The 12810-nt window shown below is 49.5% G+C and overlaps 1 long non-coding RNA gene across 1 annotated transcript; it reads right to left on the minus strand.

The window, feature by feature from the left end:
• Positions 1-6142: 6142 nt before the first annotated feature.
• Positions 6143-11836, minus strand: LOC144324226 (uncharacterized). Its single transcript, XR_013389743.1, has 4 exons — positions 11692-11836; positions 11217-11376; positions 7772-9851; positions 6143-6479 (listed from the first exon to the last, which is right to left on the minus strand). It is a non-coding gene; the product is annotated as an uncharacterized LOC144324226 (long non-coding RNA).
• Between the last annotated feature and the right edge of the window lie 974 nt (positions 11837-12810).

Genomic DNA, 12810 nt, shown 5'->3' on the forward strand with positions numbered 1-12810 from the left:
AAATAAAATCTTAAAAAAAAAAAAAGGCTAAAGAATAAAAGTATGCAGGAAGCTGGATACTATGCCCCCCCCCCCCCGGAAAGGAAGCTGGAAGCTTGGTGAGAGCAAGCTGTGCTGGCCTCCTGGGGGGGCCGGCGGCCTGACTCAGGTGGACCAGCACCCCCAAGGCACAAGGAGGCGGGGCCTAGTGTAGCAGCTGCAGCCTCCACCAAGTCGCGCTGTTTTGCTCCCCCGGAGCCTTTCACCAACATGGGACAGGGTGAACCTGGTGGCACCCAGGTCTCTAACCAGGAGCTGAAGATTCCCACCCCTCACTCTTCAGTGAGCCCTCCCAGGAGAGCAGCAGTCACTCTTGTTTCCCCGGCAGAACGCTGTTCACCCTACCTGTGTCTGAGCATTTTTATCTCAGGCACGCAGCTGAGTCTAAAAGCTCCCAATTTTAGGGACGTCCACGGTGCAGACGTGCGGTTCTTCCCGGGGAGGGCCTCCCCACGCTCTGCCTCCGGCCGACCCCTCCCGGGGAAGCGGTTGCACCACCAGGCCGCAGTTTGCAGTTTATGGCAACACAGAGCAGAAAACCAGCACCTAAACTGTTCTCAGCTGCCGTCCCCACTCCTACACCTGGGAACCTTGCAACACTTAGGTGCCACCCATTCTTCTTGGGACTCCAGGGATCCTCAGAGCATTCTGCTCTGCTTCCCCCATGAGCGCCTCTAAGCCCACTTGGAAAGCTTCTCATTCGGGCTGCACTGCTTACAGTACTTTGTGGTAGCCTCTGTCCTGCTGAGTCCTCGGCATTGTCACACCGGCGACAAGTCTCTGCATCTCTTACCTTCCAAATGGTTGGCCGCTTTTCTACTCTCTAGACTTGCAGCATTTGTTTTCTGGAACCTCCGATTGATTTCTCAGGTGTTCAAAATGATTTGATAACCATCTAGCTGTATTTGAGGGAGGAGACAAACTTCGGGTACCCCTTCTCCTCCACCATCGTAACCCCTTCCTCTGCCCATTTTTAAATAGGATTATTTGGGGGTGTTTTTTTGGTGTTGAGTTGTAGAAGTTCTTTATATATTTAGGTATTCTTATCAGGTGTATCATTTGCAAATATCTTCTCTCATTCAACTGATTGCCTTTTTGTTTTGTTCATTGTTTCCTTCACTGTGCAAAAGCACTTTATTTTGGGGTAGTCCCAATAGTTTATTTTTGCTTTCACTTCCCTTGCTCAAGAAGACATATTTAGAAAAAAATGTTTCTATAGACAACATCAGAGAAATTATTGCCCATGTTTTCCTCTGTGGATTTTATGGTTTCAAGTCTCACATTTAGGTCTTTAATCCATTTTGAGCTTATTTTTGTGTGTGGCATAAGAAAGTTGTCCAGTTTCATTCTTCTGCATGGAGCTGTCTGGTTTTCCCAAAACCATTTGTCGAAGAGACTGTCTTTTCCCTACTATGTAAAGAATTCCTTTACTTTTTAAGCCTGAATAATATCCCATTTGTATGTATATGTCACATTTGGTTTATCCATTCATCCACTGATGGACACTTGGGTTGCTTTTTTTTTTTTTTTCATGTGAATAATGTTGCTATAAATATTTAAAAGTTTAAGAAAATTAAGACTTACATAGATGATGATTTATTACTATGTATTCCCATATGGTCTCATGGTTTCATTACCAATATCTGCATTTGTATTTAGGGAGCCAAATTACTCTGTTGCAAGCTGATGAGAAAAGATTAGAGGAGGAATTAATATGTAAACAATGCAACTATGTCAAGTGAAGACCAATTTCCTGGTGACTGACTATACTAACCATGGTTTTGTAAATGCCCCAATAGTAGAAAATGGTGGCAAAATTGGCCATCAGTGCCCATGACAGTACAGGCACATGGAATTTCCAGTAGAACATTGGTGCCTTAAGGATGGGGTGAGCAGCAGAGCAGTCAAAGAACAGCATCTGATACTAAATGTTAATTTGCATATTATTGGTTTTGTGCTTTTGTATTTGATTTGTAAATTTGTTTTGATTTTACAGTTGAATAAGAGCTCAAACAGTAAGTTGATATCCAGTTTTATGTTTCTACATCATAATGGGAGGGGGGGTTGAAGACATGAGGTGTTTCCTCCATGATTAGGTTTTCGAAGAGTAGCAACCAGAAGATAAATGGAGGTGGCTGTAGTGACAGTCTGGATTTGAAGGATGAGGATCTGGAATAGGGAAGTGGCAGCAAACAAGAAGATGATGAAGAGAGTGAAGAATGTGAGTTTCTGGTGAGATGTGGGAGGAAAGAGAGTAGGACACCTGATGGCTTCTGACCTTGGATACCTGAGAGATTGTCAGAAATTGGAGTCTAGAGAGGGGACTAATTTGAGAGAAGAGATTAGCTGGGTTTTAGATCTGTTGAATTTGAGGTATTTGCCAGAAATTCGACTGAAGATGCTCAGTGATCAGTAAAGCTTTCAGAGTGTTTCCATCTCCTAAACTGTGGATTCAGTGAAAAGTTGAGCAATTCTCTCTCAGTGCCCACTGGTGCTTCTCTTGCAGAAGTAAGATCAAATTTGCCACCTTTCCTCTTTAATTAGCTGTTGACTTAGGGACTTTCTTCAAATGACTACCTCAAGTAGGGCACATCATCCAAGAGCCAAAGGGGACAAGTTTGATAAATCAAAACATTAAAATAAAACTTCTGATCAGAAACAAATAACATCAAACACCAACAACAAACTGAGAAGACCTATTTTTAAAAATCATTATTAATAAAAAAGATTTATTTATGTATTTATTTGAGAGAGAGTCTGTGTGAGTGAGGATGGAGTGGGGAGGGGAGAAGGGGAGGGAGAGGGAGAAGGAGAAGGAAAGAAGCAAACTCCATGCTGACCTCGGAGTCCAACCCAGGCCTCCATCTCATAATCCTGAGATCATGACCTGAGCTGAAACCAAGAGTTTGAAGCTTAATGGACTGAAGCACACAGGTGGCCCAAAAGGCTTATTTTTAGAAAACACATTTTATACCGAAAAAATTTCAAATTTTACAGAAAAGCTGCAACAGTCGTACAAAACTGGGTGCCTTAACTCAGGTTCCCAAGTTAAGTTTACATGCGTTTTATCATTCATATCTTATAAGAATTTGAGAGTAAGACACAAACATGCTATATCATTTACCCTTAGTATGTTAGCCCATATTTCCTAAAAATTGAGACATTTTTCCAAATAACCACAGGTCAACCATGAGTTAAAATTGGTACACTACTGCCATCTACTCCACATTCGAGATTTGCCAATTTTCCCAATATATTTTTATAAGTCCAGCATCCAATTCAGAATAATGCTTTTCATTTACTTGTTGCATCTCTTTGCTCTCCTTCAACTTGGACCAATCCCTCAAACTTTCCTTGAGTTTTCCTGACCTTGACCCTTTTGAATATTATAGGCCACTTTGTAGAATGTCTCTCACTGTTTGGGTTTCTTGATATTTCTTTATGATTAGGTTCAGGTCATGTATCTTTGGCAGAAATAATCTAGAAGTGATCCTGTGATCTCAGTGCATCATATCAGGAGACATGCTCTCTAGGGGTGCCTGGGTGGCTCAGTCAGTTGAGCATCCAACTTTTGATTTCATTTTTTATTAATTTTTTAAGATTTTATTTATTCATGAGAGACACACAGAGAGAGGCATAGGCAGAAGGAGAAGCAGGCTCCCTGTGGGGAGCCTGAGGTGGGTCTCAATCCCAGGACTCTGGGATCATGCCCTGAGCCAAAGGCAGATGCTCAACCACTAAGCCATTCAGGTGCCCCCAACTCTTGGTCTTAGCTCAGGTATGATCTTAGGGTCGTGAGATTGAGCCCTGTATAGGTCTCTGCACTCAGCAGTTAGTCTGTTTGAGATTCTCTCTCCCTCTCCCTCTGCCCCTCTCTCCACTTGCACTCTCTCTAAAATAAATAACTCTTTAAAAAAAAAAAAAAAAAAGCATGGGCTCTCAGTTTGTCCCATAGAAATGGATGTAATTTAAATTTTTATCACTTGATTAAGATGGTATCTGTTGGATTTCTCCACTATAAAAATAAGTTTTTACTTCTTTTAACATTTTGCCAATATTGGCATTCTACTAAAAAATAGGCTTTCCCTCCTCTCCGTTTATGTGTTTGTTCATTTAATATATCAGAATCCAAGGTGGAGTGTAGATTGGAACATGCATGGTGCCTAGCTGTGCAGTGTGATGCTCTGGAGACAAGGGTGGGGTGGAGTCACAAATGAGTAGCACATCCAGCCGTTGAATTACTATAGATGGTGAGGCCCACAGGCCTAGAAAAGGAAGCCAGGAGGGAAACAGGAGGAGGAGCAGGTTCAAGGAAGTGGCAGTGAGCCAGACCTTGCAGGTTATTCCCCACATATCCATTCTACCTTTCTTTTTACAATAACAGCCCTCCCCCCATATTTTATCTGGGGGGGGGGCATGTAAATTCTGGCCATTCAGGCGAGCACAGAAGTGGTATCTGCAATTTCCAAATCATGCCCTTAAAAGAAGAGCAGCACAGTCTCCTTTTATTTCCCTATTCCTGCAGGTGAGGATCCGGAAGTGGTTGTAAGCCACCTTTAACAGAGCAGATCACTGGCTACAGGAGTTGCCTTGAGCTTGGCTGGGAAACCGAGGCTAGAAGTGTCCTTGTAGGAGTATTTGGAGGAGGTGGCAGCTGGTGTATACACGGGAGTGGAGAAGATCTTCGGGGAGCGTGAGGAAAGCCACTAACACATTTATCAGGTGCTTCCAAGTGCCTGGTACTGTTCTAATAGCTTTGGTTGTAGTACTTGCTTTAACTTCCTGCTGCCTGTGAGGTGGGGTGGCAGGACCAGGCTGGCTGCCCCCGGGATGCTTTCCTTTTTTTGTTGGTAGCAGAACTCCCATGCGTGAGCTGGGCACGTGGCCGAGCAGAATGCGGACTACACTTCCCAGCTTTCCTTGCTGCTAGGAACCGCCACGTGACCCGTTCTAGCCAGTGGTGTCGGAGCGGAAGTATCGGGGGTGTGGCCTAAGGGCTGGGGATGTGCTTCCGGGCGCTGTCTCCTTCCTGCTTCCGGGTCAGCCGTGATGGCGCGCCGGGTGTGGGGCTGGCGGGTGTAAGTTCAGGGCTCTGCCCGCTGCCTGTTCGTTCGCGAGAGGAGATGGGAAAGGCCGTCTTGCTTAGTATTGACTTGTCGTTGCTGTTTGGTCACCAGCAGCTGAATCTGGCTGCGCGGCTGTCTGACGGCGAAGCACGAAGACGCGGGGGCCAAGCCGCGGGTGTCGGGCCCTGCCGGGGGCGCCGCACGCGGTGTACGCAGCCTTCTCCGCGCTGGCCGCACGCGGGCCCCCGAGCGCCTCCCCACGGTACCGGACCCAGGCTCGGGCCTGGACGCCGCTGCTCCTCGGCCGCTCGCCTCCCGCCCTCGGGCGCTGCGGAGCGCTGGCCCCGCTGGGCCTGGATCCCTGCGGTGCTCAAGATTGCGAATCCGAGAAACCACCAAGGAGCCGCCGACACCGATGCAAGCGCACGAGGGTTTATTAGCAAGCTCGAGCTTGGGTCCAAGTATACCTGGCGCAGCGGAGCAGGGACTTGGACCCCGAAGTGGGTTACAGCTGGGTTTTTTGTAGGCTGGTCTAGGGGATTTTCAGAAGGGGTGGAGGAATTTCTCAGGTTCTGTTTACATTCTGATATGGGGCTTTAAGGGCATTGAGCTCTGTTCTCATTCTAATATGGGACTTCCTACCTCGGGTGTGGGCTCTGTTGTCTTTCTGATATGGGATTCCCTGCGGGGACACTGAGGACATTCTGCAGTTTACCCCGTAAAGTTCAGCTCTTATTCACAGGGGCCTAAGATGGCTATACTTGTGCTAATGCTAAACTGTAGGTGGGATGGCCTGGATTTTTCTCAGCCTCCACAATCACGACGCCGGACCGGCAGTGGATTTGCTCCCAAGTCTTGGAGAGACTGTCACTCGGCAACACGCCGCTGGGCTAGCCCCCCTGCGCCCCAGGCCTGCAGCTGTTCGGGCATCAGCTCCCTGTGGGGCGGCGTGGGGGGTGCGCAGCCTTAACCTTGGGCCCGGCTGCACGGCCTGTGCCTCCAACTGCTGGGAGGGGAGGAGGCGGTGGGCTGGGACGTCCAGCTGCTCCCCATGTTGGCGCCCATTCTGGGCCCCTGACGACTTTCCTCACTTTCACACCTTTGGTCACCTCTTTCCTTCGTTGGTTTGGACCCACCTCTCTAACCTCTACCTGTGAAAATTCCATCCTTCTTTCAAAGGCCCAGTTCTCCCCTTTCGTATTCCTTCAACCAATGTTGTCTTTTACTCGTATGAATTTGTTCATTTACCCAACATTTATTGAGAACGGTCATGTGCTAGGCCCTGGGGATTCTCCAGTATGCAAAACAGATCAACAGGTAGCTGTACACGGCGTTGCCTTTATCTTTGGGTTTGCTATAGCTGTGGCTTTACAACTGAAAAAAAAAAACAAAAAACAAACACCCACCTTAGTATATATAACCCTGACATAACACATACACGTAATGATTTAAGAAGCAATATTTGCCTTTATCATATGTAATCACTCTGATAATTTAAACTCGATTCACTTTCATTTCAATCAGCAAATGCCAACTGAATTGGTTTTATAGCCTATAAATATTTTGGAACATTCAGGTTTGAGAACTATTTCTTCATCCAGTCATCCATACATCTCGTGACATTGCACCCTGGGCTGAGGTAGCTTTGACCCTGGTGTCGAGAGAAGGAAGGCTCCGTCCTCAAGGCAAGTGGGCCAGTGAAAAAGTACAGCTTGAGAACGAAATGCTGTGAGTTATCATGTGCTTTGAGCAGATGTGCACAGTGGTGGCTCAATAAATGTTAGTGGAATTAAGTCAAACTGCAGCATAGGCATTGGAATTATAAAAGTAAATCAGAATAATGACTTTCTCAACAGCAGAATCAGATCTACTGTGATCGGAAGCTTGAATCAAAGTCCTGATTCTCTAATGCACTGCTGGTAAGAGTCAATCCTGGATGCGTACTTTTCAACTTTCTCTAGACACAGAAAGTGTGGTGGAGTTAGTTGTGTTTAGAAAAGGTGACAAAGGGAGCACCTGGATGGCTCAGTGGTTAAGTGTCTGCCTATTGCTCAGGTCATGATCCCAGGAATCCTGGGATCGAGTTCGGCATCAGGTTCCCTGCAGGGAGCCTGCTTCTCCCTCTGCCTATGTCTCTGCCTCTCTGTGTGTCTCATGAATAAATAAATAAAATTATGCTTACCCCAGTACAGACGGGAAGAAATACTTGGAACATTTCTCTTTTCTTCCCCAAAGCCTGTCAGGGTTATCACCCTCACTTTGCTGCAGGCAAGATGCCATCTAAAGTTGTTCCCTCCCCGTCCCCAAATCAAACCGATCAAAACCAAGCTTGGAACAGAAACGTCCAACCGAACCCTTTCTCCTGGGTCTTCCTATCCCAGGTTGACCTCACCTGCCTTCGGACTCCTCTCCCCCCTTTGCTTCTGGGCTTTGCCCTACCACGTGGACAGGGTCTTTTTCCCATCAGCTAGTCCCCATTGGCACAGGAAAACATTTATAGGGACATTACCCTTGTCACACATTTGAGAGCACGCCTCTGCCTTCTCACCTCCCTGCCTTCCCACCTCCTGCCCACAGTGACCTGGCTTCATCGATGAGGGAAACTGCTCAATGCAAAGGGCCCATTGACCCTCTCATAAAATCCAAAGAACAATTTCTCCTCTTACCTGCACTTGCCAATATCCGACACTGCTGACCGCTCCCTCCGCTGGGGGCCGAGGCTTCCATGATGAAATGCCTTCTTTGTTTTCTTCCTCCTTTGGTTGCACCTTTTCAGGCTGCATCTTCTCTGCCTGTCTCTTGAATGCTTATCTCTGGAGTCATAACCTAAGCCCTTTCCCAGCCTCTCTTCATTCTAGTTTCTCGGGGTGATGTTGACCCACCAAGCTGAAAGTCCCAGCCACTGAAAACACTTCCTCTGCTACGCCCCAATATCTGACCTGCTCATGGATTCCACTTCCAAGTACCTGTCTGTGGCCTCTTCTCCACCTTGACAAATCTCCTTGCTCCCAGTTTTTACCCCCATGCTTGTCCATTGTTTGAAGTTTCTTTTCTTTTCTTTTTTTTTTTAAGATTTTATTTATTTATTCATGAGAGAGAGGCAGAGCCACAGGCACTGGGGGAAGCAGCCTTCCTCCGGGGAGCCCAAGACAGGACTTGATCCCAGGACCCGGGGATCACAACCTGAGCTGAAATCAGAGGTTTAACCCCTGAGCCACTCAGGTGCCCCTGTTCGAAGTTTCTTACGAATGATTTTTGTAGGGGTGCTGGGTAGCTCAGTCAGTTAAGTATCTGCCTTTGGCTCCGACTATGATACCAGGGTCCAGGGATCCAGCCCCGAGTCAGGCTCCCTGCTCCATGGGGAGCCTGCTTCTCTTTCTCCCTCTCCCTCAGCTGTTCCCCACACTTGTGCTGTCAAATAAATACAATCAAAATCTTTTAAAAAAGTGATATTTGTAAAACCCAAGTCTGATTATGCCATGTCTCCGTTTAGACCATCCGAACAGTTTTCCATCGCCCATACCACAAAAGCTCCTCAGCAAGGCCAACGAGGATTTTCACGTTGGGCATCTGGGCCCCCTTCTATGGCCCCATCGCAGCCACCCCGGCGCACTGTGCTGCTTCGGGCTTCTGGGCCCGGGCGCTTGCTGCTCTTCTCCTCATGCTTCAAATCTCCCTTAAGAAAAGACCCACCGAAGCACCACATTCCCTTGGGTAGAATTAGGCACTGGGTCCTCTGTGCTCCCAGGGCAGACGGTATTGACCATGAAGATGAACTCTCTGGTCTCCTCCACTAGCAGCCAAGCCCCGGGTCTTCACTTTTTCAGCCGCTCCAGTATAGAGCAGCCTCGCACACATAGTAGATATACAGGAAATACTGTGCTGAGATGTTTACTCGCCCTAGGAAAGGATGCTGACGAAGGGATGGAACCACTGCTTTGATCCTGAAGACGTCTTGACTCAGTTTCCCTCCCAATTTTGATCTTGAAAAAAAAAATCTCAAACATACAGGGGAGTTGCAAAAGTAGTACAAGGAACCCTCAGATGCTCTTCACCTGGAGTCAAGTTCCCAACGCTGCCACACTTGCTTCTTTTTTCCTCGGACCCAAGTGAGTTAATCGCAGACATCATGACACTTTACTCTCTAAATATTCAGCATGTATCTCCAAAGAGCAAGAACATTTTCCTTTGTAACTAAAATTCAGTGCTCAGAAAAACTTAACGTTGACATAGTTATTCAATGTGCAGTCTGCAATGCAGTTTAAACTTCCCCAATTTTGCCATTTTAAACTGTTAGCTCTAGGATTGTGCATTGCATTGGAGTTGTCACCTCTCTTTAGTCTTTTTTCTCTTTAGTCTTCTTTTGACATCCATGAAATGTTTATTTTCAAAAAGTCTAGGCCAGATCCATTAGGCAGAATTTCCCACAACTTGGACTTTTCTGCTTGCTTCCTCATTTCATTCAGATTAAGCACTTTTGGCAGGAATCTTACAGAGGTGATGCTTATCCACGTCTGTTTGCTCCACTGTTGATGATCCTCAGTTTCTTCCTTTGTAAAGATCACTTTTCTCTTTTGTAGTTAATAAGCAAACTCTGGGGATCCCTGGATGGCGCAGCGGTTTAGCGCCTGCCTTTGGCCCAGGGCGTGATCCTGGAGACCCAGGATCGAATCCCGCGACGGGCTCCCGGTGCATGGAGCCTGCTTCTCCCTCTGCCTGTGTCTCTGCCTCTCTCTCTCTCTGTGACTATCATAAATAAAAAAAAAAAAAAAAAAGCAAACTCTGTGTGTGTGGTACCTTCATACTCTTCCCCAACAATCTTTTGGTCATTGATTTTTTTTATTGTGGTAAAACATAAAACTTATCATCTTAACCATTCAACGTACCGTTCACTGGTATCGAATACATTCATAGTGTTGTACAACCGTCATTACTGCCCATTTCCAGAACTCTGCATCTTGCGAAACTGAAACTCTATACCCATTAAACAATAACGTCCCATGTTCCCTCTCCTTATCCCCTTGCAACCACTCATCTGTCTCTGTAAATTAGACTAAACACTTCAGAGAAGCATAATCAAGCAGTATTTGTCTTTTTGTGATTGGCTTATTCCACATAATGTAAAGTTAACATTAATAGCATAAGGTGAACCTCAAGCCTGATCCATGTTGCAGCATACATCAGAATTTCCTTCTTTTTAAAGGATATTTTACTATATGTATATGCCACATTTTGCTTATACCTTCATCCGTGAACATACACTGGGTTGCTTCCCCATTTTAGCTATTGTGAATAATGCTGCTGCGATCATGGGTGTACAAATATCTGAGACTCTTACCTCAGTTTTACAAAGACAAATATTTTAATAATAATTACATGAATTCTGAAGATTTTCTTTGTGAAATTACCTTTTGGAACAATTTCTTTTAGGCAAATTTAATTCTTGATTAATTATCTACATAGAATACCTTTTCCATTTACATTGTAATAGAATTTTTCCATTGGGATAAATTCTTTGTATAAATATTACAAACTTCTTTTGTTCATATAAAATTTCAGTGATTATGGCTTCTGCCTTTGTATATTTTCCGACGTCTTATTTTACCCCAGGTTACACTTAGATATACCTAAACCTTACCGTGTAATGTTCTATTAGTAATACTCTGTATGCAATCTCTACCTCCAATTAGGGGCTCAAGGGCAGGACCCTGAGATCAAGAGTGCCCTGCTCTACTGACTGAGCCAGCCTGATGCTTTCTATGAATTGGAAAAAGATGAAACAGTGAATCCACAGAAAATGGTGCCCACTTACTATCGCCCCTGCTATTCTTTTCTTTCTGATACCTTGTGTTCGTGTCCATGCCTTTGGTGAAGTAAAGCTATGAAAGGTGAAATCAACATTTTTTAGAGGGGGGAGTGGAAGGGGATCAAAACACTCTGAACACTTTGTTGGGGACCAAACACTACACAGATGGGATCGCTTTCTGGAAGACGCTGGAACATAGTAGCTCAAGTAAGCAAACACAGAAAATGTTCTCCACCAGTGATTCTGATGAGCACAGAGCACAGGCAAAGGACAGGTCACCCCAGGGGAAGAGAAGAGTCAGGTACCTTCATCCTTTCATTGTCATTTTCCGTTTTCCCTGCTCAACTAAGATCCATAGACACCTCAGTGACATTTTCCGTAGAGTTGGCGCAGTTTTTGCAGGTCCGTGAAAATTCGTGGAAGGAATCATCAACATCCACTTAATTAGTGAAGAACTGCGTTAAGCTGTAATAATTTGCCCTTGCAATTACATTCCGCGGTCACCTCCGGAGGATTAGTGCGTGAATAAAATGGGAACATTCCAGAAATAACAGAACCGTAGCTCCGTAGCTCGTGCTGCCGGCGCGGGGTTGGGAGGCCCCGGAGCCGGGAGAACCACCCGCAGAAGAGGGTGGACGCGGCGTGCACCGCGGGCTCCCCGGCCCCCCGCCCCTCGGCCCCCGGGACCCTCGTGCCCCCCAGGAGGTGGGGCGCTACCGACCGGGGCCGCTCACAGCCCGCCCGCCGCGTCCCGATGCCGCCGCCCTCCGGCGAACTTACCGTCCCGCCTGCGAGCACGAAAATGGTCTTTGCCGTAAGAATAAGGAATCCCGGGACGGCGTCCGGGTCCTCCGCTGGCGGCCGAGGCCCCCCTTCGTGCCCCCGCACCTGCGAGTCCCGCAGCCGCCCCCCACCCGGGCGCGCGTCCCGGAGGCCTCAGCCCCCGCAACACCCCCGCCCCGACCTCGCGGCCCCCGCGCCCCAGATCCCCGCGCCCCGACCTCCCGGCCCCGGGCCCCCTCCCCCGCCCCCCCCCGCGCCCCTGCCCGGGCCCGCCCGCCGGGCCCCCGCTCCCTCCGCGCCTGCAGCGGGCCCGGCCGGGCGGCGCAGGGGCGGGGCTCTCCGACCCTCTCTGGGCGCCGCGAACGCCGCGGCCCCGGCTCGGAGGCGGGAAACCTCACTGCGGAGCCGCACGGCCGCCCGCGCCGCGGTCCTGGCTTCTCGTCCGCCGACGCCGACGCCGCGGGCGCAGACCTGGCCAAGGGGGGCCGAGGCGACCCGCGCTGGGTCGTGGAGGAGCGGGCGACGGCGCCCACGAGGACAGCCGGCACCGGTGCGGCGGGCGGGGCGCTCCTCGGGGGCGGGGCCTCCGCAGGTGGAGCTCCTGGGGGGGGGGGGGGAGCGGGGCCCGCGCAGGTGGCTCTCCTGGGGTGGGGGCGGGGCCCGTGCAGATGGCGCTCCTCGGGGGGCGGGGCCCGCGCAGGTGGCGCTCCTCGGGGGCGGGGCCCGCGCAGGTGGCTCTCCTCGGGGGGCGGGGCCCGCGCAGGTGGCGCTCCTCGGGGGGCGGGGCCCGCGCAGGTGGCTCTCCTCGGGGGCGGGGCCCGCGCAGGTGGCGCTCCTCGGGGGGCGGGGCCCGCGCAGGTGGCGCTCCTCGGGGGCGGGGCCCGCGCAGGTGGCTCTCCTCGGGGGGCGGGGCCCGCGCAGGTGGCTCTCCTCGGGGGGCGGGGCCCGCGCAGGTGGCTCTCCTCGGGGGGCGGGGCCCGCGCAGGTGGCGCTCCTCGGGGGCGGGGCCCGCGCAGGTGGCTCTCCTGGGGGGGGGCGGGGCCCGTGCAGGTGGCGCTCCTCGGGGGGCGGGGCCCGCGCAGGTGGCTCTCCTCGGGGGGCGGGGCCCGCGCAGGT

The sequence above is a fragment of the Canis aureus genome, chromosome 11, assembly GCF_053574225.1.
Source record: "Canis aureus isolate CA01 chromosome 11, VMU_Caureus_v.1.0, whole genome shotgun sequence".
Taxonomy (NCBI): Eukaryota; Metazoa; Chordata; class Mammalia; order Carnivora; family Canidae; genus Canis; species Canis aureus.